The sequence below is a fragment of the Drosophila innubila genome, assembly GCF_004354385.1.
Source record: "Drosophila innubila isolate TH190305 chromosome 2R unlocalized genomic scaffold, UK_Dinn_1.0 1_C_2R, whole genome shotgun sequence".
NCBI lineage: Eukaryota > Metazoa > Arthropoda > Insecta > Diptera > Drosophilidae > Drosophila > Drosophila innubila.
This window is the reverse complement of record NW_022995374.1, coordinates 322,361-330,149: the sequence shown is the minus strand read 5'-3', so window position 1 is coordinate 330,149 and position 7,789 is coordinate 322,361. Positions and strand designations below refer to the sequence as shown.

General features: G+C 33.7%; 1 protein-coding gene across 3 annotated transcripts in view; it reads left to right on the top strand.

Moving 5' to 3' along the window:
* Positions 1–1,622: 1,622 nt before the first annotated feature.
* The window catches only part of LOC117785737, a 23,740-nt gene continuing 17,573 nt past the window's right edge, over positions 1,623–7,789 (top strand). For all 3 annotated transcript variants that reach the window (XM_034623948.1, XM_034623946.1, XM_034623945.1), the window contains exon 1: positions 1,623–1,694. The gene's annotated coding sequence lies outside the window, so the exon portion shown is untranslated. The remainder of the gene's footprint in view (positions 1,695–7,789) is intronic.

Below are 7,789 nucleotides of genomic sequence, written 5' to 3'. Positions count from 1 at the left end.
AGACCTGCCTTATATTTTTTTTGTTGTGTAGCTGTTCAATTTCAGTGTATGACTCTCATCAAAATTTCTTAATTTCTGTTACTGCCGCGTGCAGGTTGCTTTTGCAAATATCTGACAATTAGATCAAAATTATGACGCTGTTGGTGCCATAAAGAAATTGTTTTCTTGGCTAACAGATGCCAGTTGGTAGTTGGCAGTTGGAAGTTAACAGTTGGCAGTTGGCAGTAGCTTGTTGCTTGCAAACAATAGATAGTTAATGCCAGAGATATTTTTATGTTTATGTTGATGTTGATGTTGATGTTTATGTGTTGTATATGGCCACAGCGTGGCATTTGTAGCATTTAATGAGGCACGCTGCTTGACAACACACCGCATGCAGTTAGCAAATGAAAATGTTGCTTCCAACACAGCCGGAAATGCACACACACACATACACATACACTGAAAACACTGAAATAAATTTGAAAAAAAAATCACTATTGTATATAAAATATTTTTAAATTGAATATATTCATATTAAATTTAGTTTACTTATTACCTTAAAATCTACAAATTCATATTTAACGCAAGATAATAGAGCAACATTTTTCTATCAGTGTACATACATGCACATATAGGAATTTAATGTCATGGGCAACATCAGCTGTTCCTCGGTAATCGCCAACAACATCAGCAATTGCAACTGCAACAACAGTAACAACGGAGGCAGGTTTAATCAAAATACTCTCTCTATCTCTATCTGTCTCTCATCTTCGCTTAATCTCTTAATATATGAATAGATAATTAGCCAATTAAAAAAGAATAATTTTAAATTTCATTGATATACTAAAAATACTATTTAAGTAGTGAGCATTCCCAAAAGTCCTTAAAAACGAAGCAACAAGTAAAAAGCCAAAACATTAACTACAAACGTTCTCTCTCTCTCTCTCTCTCTCTCTATCTATCTCTCTCTCTATCCCTCTCTTCCGCTATCTCTCTCTTTTCTCTCTCTCTCTCTCCGACCCTCATGTTGACTCTTTTGCTACCTAAACGAGAACTTTGGTTTTCAAATTTCAGTCGGCTTTCGACCATCAGTTGGTTCAGTTCGCATGTTTCTCGGACACTGAAATATTCAAGTTTCTCAGTGTTTTTGCGTCGTGTTCACAAAACTGCAAATATCAATACAAATCTCTTAATTGTTTGTGTGCACATTTATTACATCAATTCGTAAATAAATACTTTGCTATAATTTATTGTATATTTTCCCCTTTTTTTGTTGTTTTTGTGAAATTAACGCTAAGCAAAAATCGTACTTCGTCAATTTAATTTAAAAAAATACGACTTAAAACGCCATTTATTGTCTAGCTGTGCAGTTTTTAAACTTGTAAACTAAATTAATAAAGTTCATGTTCAAGCTTGAAATATGGAATGAAAAGTTAAGCATTTGGGAAAACTTATTTAAAAGAAATCTCTTTAGTTGATATTGCTCTTAATCTGGAAAATTTAATATTTTTAATAATATAAAATAAAAATTGTGTTTTATAAAATTAAAACATTATTTTCACAATATTTTTATTCAATAAAAAAAAATTCAGCAAAAATAAAAACTTAAAAATGCTCCAAAATCCAAACAAATGTAATATTATTAAGCGGTAAATTTAATAATATTAATTAATAAAGTTGCATAGTAATTTCAAAAATTACAGCAAAACAAGGTGAGACCAATTTAATATTGATATTTTAGCTTTAAAATTTATTGAATCTAAAATTATAAGAATTTAAAGTTAAAACTGAAAGCATAAAACAACTTAACTAATTGCAGATGTTCTTGCATTCATGTAATACACAAAAAATATGGTATATAGTAGGAGAATTCGATTTTAACAGAATATTAACGGATTTTAGCTTTTAAAGAAAACTGTCTATCATATTTTATTTGTTTGAATTGCAGCTGAAACATCCGTTCAGATTTTCAGTAAAGTGACACAATTATCGTAATGCAGTAAAACAAATAATTCTACGTAGAATTGCAAGTCTCAGACAATAACAAAATTCTTGCATAGTTGTCAACAAAATTATCGGAAGAGACTCAATAACAATAACAGATTCAGTTTCATGTGCGACGATATTTATTTTCATTTGCTGCCTCGACGACTTGGTTTATTGAAAACAAGCTGCAAAAACAAAAACAATAACAATAACAGAGATTGTAAAAGTTAAAAGGATGACGAAGAGACAACACTATAAGTAAACAACAATTTCACGCAACAAAGCGAACAAATAACAACATAAACAAAGCAAAAAACCAGAATGAAAGAACAAAATCTGAGAGGAGAGAGAGAAGAAAAAAAAAGCGCGCGCTTTTCTAAACTTTGAGGCTATTGCAATCCTGCAGATTTCCTGTTTACTTGGGTAGAGTTTGTTGTTGTTTTGTTGTTGTTGTTGGCTTTAATGAGGCGTTTTGTCGTTGTCGTCTATGTGCATTAGATCACAGCAACAGCACAGCAGCAGAAGCCACAACAACAACATAACAACATAAACAACAAATGTGTGCCCAGCACTTTGGAGTGTCGGTTTTCGGGACAACATTGCGTATGTGCAATGCAAACGAACGCGTGACGTTCGAGCGCTAAGAAAACAAATAACTCGACAACTCGACAGCCCAATAGATCACAGAATTTCACACTCACATGATACAACTACAAATGTATGTGTGTTTGTGCGTATACACTTAGAAAAAAAACATGCCGTGGATATTAAAGTACAAATGATCTGAGAGCTAACTACGTTCAATTCAAGTTCGATTTCAACAGTCCGGGCATTTTAAAAATGATATTTTTCTGGGCATCTGAGTACGACTAGGGAATTATTTATGTCTATCAAAAAGCGAAGCACACTAGTTTAATTACATAAGAATCTTAAACGAATTCTAGAATATACTTGTTTCTAGTTCAACACAATCTCATGCATTGATAGAATAAACGAATAGTAAAAATAAATACGATCGTATTCGATTTTTTATGTCAGACTTAACTAGAAAACGTATTAAAATTAAATATCATACACTTTGAAACATACATAAGTGTCACTTTTAATATGATTATAGTAAAACGAAAGAGAAAAACCCTTCAAATTAAAAATATCATATTTATGTTAAACATAAATCATATTTATTTTGAATATGCGAATAGTTAATTAAATCTTATTTGAATGGAATATATTTCACATTTCTTTTTAATATTTTATTCAAGCTGAAACAAAGAGTTTTTGCAGTTGATTTTAATATTTCGCGAAAACTATTTAAGTACGAACATACTAACTTTGTTAACACATATTTTTCACAGTGTATGCATTGCGTATCTGGCTGCTGTGGGAGGCTCGCCTCACTCGCATATGCATATATATGCACACATACACACACACACATATACACAATATGAGCCGGCATTGGCCGCCGGCGTCAACGTCAACGTCAGCGTCATTTTGGCTGCGTTCCGTTTCGTTCAGTTCGGTTCAGTTCGGTTCAGTTCGCTTGACCGTCGTCGTTTGTCTTTGCGGTCGTCGATTTGATTTGTTTTGTTTGTTCGGTTTATGTATATTTATTGAAAATTTACTGCTTGCGTAACAAACGACGACGTTGACGCTATTGTTGTTGTTGTTGTTAGCCCAGTACCAAAAGGGTACAAAGGCTATTTGGTTTGCGGCAACGTCCGTCCGTAAAAACACACAGATATCAGAGACTATCAGGGGTGCCACAGAAATCGAAACCAACCGAAAATCTTCCAAAAATGTTTGGGGATTTAAGTCTACAGACTTGAAATTTGTACATTTCTTTTTTGAAAACCTTTCTTTTGACATTTTATTTTAAATTATTTATTTTTGTGCAACTTATTCTTATTTATTTGATGGTTATAGAGTTGCAGATACTGGGTATCTAACGGTCGAGCAGCTAGATATGAGTTTTCTCTTGTTGTTGTTGCCTCGTCTGCTGTAAAATGCAAATGTGTATGCGTAAGTGGGTGGAATCGGATCGGATAGAAATGACAGATAGGAGGCGAGACTTGCTTTATATTGTACGAGTAGTTCGGGGTGGGGCATTATTCCAATGTCATTAATCTCGCACCAAAACTGAGAGACCATTACCATTTGACACGCCGTTTACTTTAGCTTGATGAGTTTGCTGAAAGGAATTTCCTGTAGTTCCTTCACACCACAAAATCGAAAAACAAAAAAAAAAAAAGAGATGACAGAAAAAATAATTCCTAAGAAGCAATGTCACTAATTTTGCCCGAAACGATTTAGTTTGTTATTTATAAAACCAAAAATGCGGTTGACCCTTTTTTTCGGATTAAAACCTAGTATAAAGTGGCCTGATTCATAAACACTGAGATAGATACATATATTCGTGTGAGAGTGAAAGAGACCCAGATCCAGATCCAGACAGAGACGCAGACTCAAGCCCGCAAAACTGCGAAGTGCGCTAAAAATAACTCAGGTCGGCAGTCGGAAACTGAGACGGAGTCGCAGACGATGTTGGCGATGTCTGTCTTCAGTCTTCTGGCTGCTGTCTTCTGTCTGCGTCTTCTGTCTTCACTTATTGCGCAATCGCGGCAACTTTGTTACCACACAACAGAAGCAGGAAAATATGAGGTTAAGTCACAAATAAAATGGAGATTGAAATTTATTTTTGGATGAAGATTAGGTGCGCAGATAAATGAATTACCTGACGATAAGTCATCAAGAGCGTCGAGAAATGAGAAAGGCAAGCAAAAAAAAACTAATTACCTCAAACTATTAATGTAAATCCAAAATTTGAACCAAGTTAAATAGCGAAAATCGTAAAAATGAAAAAAAAAAGAGTTGGCAAAATATCGGAAAATATAGAAAACTGAATGAAAATTTAAATCTAGCACAAATTTTTGAAGGTTGACTATATTTGTCCCTTTTTGTTCGTATTTTTCGGCACATTGTATTTTGAGCGCTTCTTCTTTGTGCTTTAGTAGAGGATATAATGCACTTGTTGCTGAAGTGCAGCAACGGCAGCAAAAACAACAGCAACAACAACAACAGCAACATCAGACACCAGAGGATGCAATTCAATACAAAAACAAAGTAGAAAAAAGGTATTTGGCGAAAATCCAGAATAAATGCCCAAAAAACATGAAAACAGGTCTTCAAAGCGACGTCATCGGCCAACGGGTCAAACTGCATCAAGAAAAAGGCTGGCTATATAGGAATATATGTATTATATATATAAATATATACAAAGGTGTATGTGTGTTTATATACTTATGAATATATGTACATATATATGCTACACACTTTAAGCTGTGAACGAGTGTGAGTGTGGTTGTTGTTATTATTGGTGAATGTTGAATGCAGTTGCTAAGCTCAGGTGAATGCATTTTATGCCGTTCTTGTTGTTGTTGTTGTTGTCTGCATTTTTTGTGCTGGGGTTGCTGTTCAAACCTAATTTTTTCTGCACACTGATAAAAAAAGGTTGTAAAATCAACGAGAGCATAAAATTCTTATAGTTAGTAAACCCATTGAATTTTAAGAACATTTCAAATAAGATCAAGTTCTTAGAATTAGTAATTTCGTCACTAGCTATTTGGTCTTACAATGCTCTTAGTCTAAGAACAAAACAAATAAGATGAAGGTTCTTTATCTTGGAAGTTGGCTATTTTTTTCAGTGCATTTGCTTTGTTGTTGTTGCTGTTTACTGAGGAATTTTAAGCATCTCAGCACAACAAAAAATTTCGTGTACAGTAAACACTCGAAATTTATGCAAAAGGCTTCACCTCCAGACGGCAACATATGACATGGAAAAACTAAATCAATAATAACAGACAAATAAAAATAAAAACAGCTATTACTGCTACTACGACTACAACAACTTCTACTACTAACTTACAACAACCACAACAACAACATCAACGAGAGTTATAAAACCCACTGACTGCGTCGGGTCTAAAAATAGCCAAGGAACGACAGGAATGCAGCTGCAATGCAAGTGCATTTGCAGCTCTTGGCCAAAGTCATTGTATCTGTATGTGTATCTGTACGTGTGTGTGTGTGTGTGTGTGTGTGTGTGTGTGAGTGCAGACAGCGTCTGGCATGCCGGGTTAACCTGGAAACGACTGCCCAAGTCAACTGACCAAGCGACCGACCAAGCGACCAACCGACGAATCGACCATCTTATAAAATGTCGCAACGCATGTTAGCGCAATAATTTTTGGAACCTCTTTTCCCGCTGTCCACGGCCTACACTGAAACATATATATGTTGTATTTTTAATTACTTGAATATTAGCTTTAAAAATTCTTCAATTCATTAATTTGTCTACAAAAAAATAGGTCACAATTTATGAGAATATAGTAAAACCCAAGTGAAAACAACACTTCAATAAAATTAAGCAAAGTTATGACGGCTTAAAGTTTGTAAAAAGTGTCAAGGGAAGAGTAGGGAGAAAATGGACAGTGATCGAAAGTATGCAAAAAAAATGCCAGTGAAGGAAGAAAAAATTAATTTTCCAATTTTTATGTAAAATGAAAATGGGAGCCAAATAATGATAAAATTGATATTCCGCAAGGAAATCGGTTGAGATTTGACAAAGTTATGACAGTTTGAAGTTTGAGAAAAAGTGCCACGGGAAGAGTATGTAGAAAATAGACAGTGATCGAAAGTATGAAAAACATAGACAGTGGAGGAAGAAAAAAATGAATTTTTTGTTTTGATGCAGAATAAAAATAGGGGCCAAATAATGATAAAATCGATATTCCGCAAGGAAATCGGTTGAGATTTGACAAAGTTATGACAGTTTGAAGATTGAGAAAAAGTGCCACAGGAAGAGTATGTAGAAAATGGACAGTGATCGAAAGTATGAAAAAATTGCCAGTGAAAGAAGAAAAAAATGATTTTTTTATTTTGATGCAGAATAAAAATAGGGGCCAAATAATGATAAAATTGATATTCCGCAAGGAAATCGGTTGAGATTTGACAAAGTTATGACAGTTTGAAGTTTGAGAAAAAGTGCCAAGGGAAAAGTATGTAGAAAATGGACAGTAATCGAAAGTATGAAAAAATTGCCAGTGAAGGAAGAAAAAAATGATTTTTTTATTTTGATGCAGAATAAAAATAGGGGCCAAATAATGATTAAATTAATATTCCGCTAGGAAATCGGTTGAGATTTGACAAGGTTATGACAGTTTGAAGTTTGAGATAAAGTGCCACGGGGAAAGTATGTAGAAAATGGACAGTAATCGAAAGTATGAAAAAAAATAGACAGTGAAGGAAGAAAAAAATGAATTTTTTATTTTGATGCAGAATAAAAATAGGGGCCAAATAATGATAAAATTAATATTCCGCAAGGAAATCGGTTGAGATTTGACAAAGTTATGACAGTTTGAAGTTTGAGAAAAAGTGCCAAGGGAAAAGTATGTAGAAAATGGACAGTAATCGAAAGTATGAAAAAATTGCCAGTGAAGGAAGAAAAAAATGATTTTTTTATTTTGATGCAGAATAAAAATAGGGGCCAAATAATGATTAAATTGATATTCCGCTGGGAAATCGGTTGAGATTTGACAAAGTTATGACAGTTTGAAGTTTGAGATAAAGTGCCACGGGGAAAGTATGTAGAAAATGGACAGTAATCGAAAGTATGAAAAAAAATAGACAGTGAAGGAAGAAAAAAATGAATTTTTTATTTTGATGCAGAATAAAAATAGGGGCCAAATAATGATAAAATTGATATTCCGCAAGGAAATCAGTTGAGATTTGACAAAGTTATGACAGTTTGAAGATTGAGAAA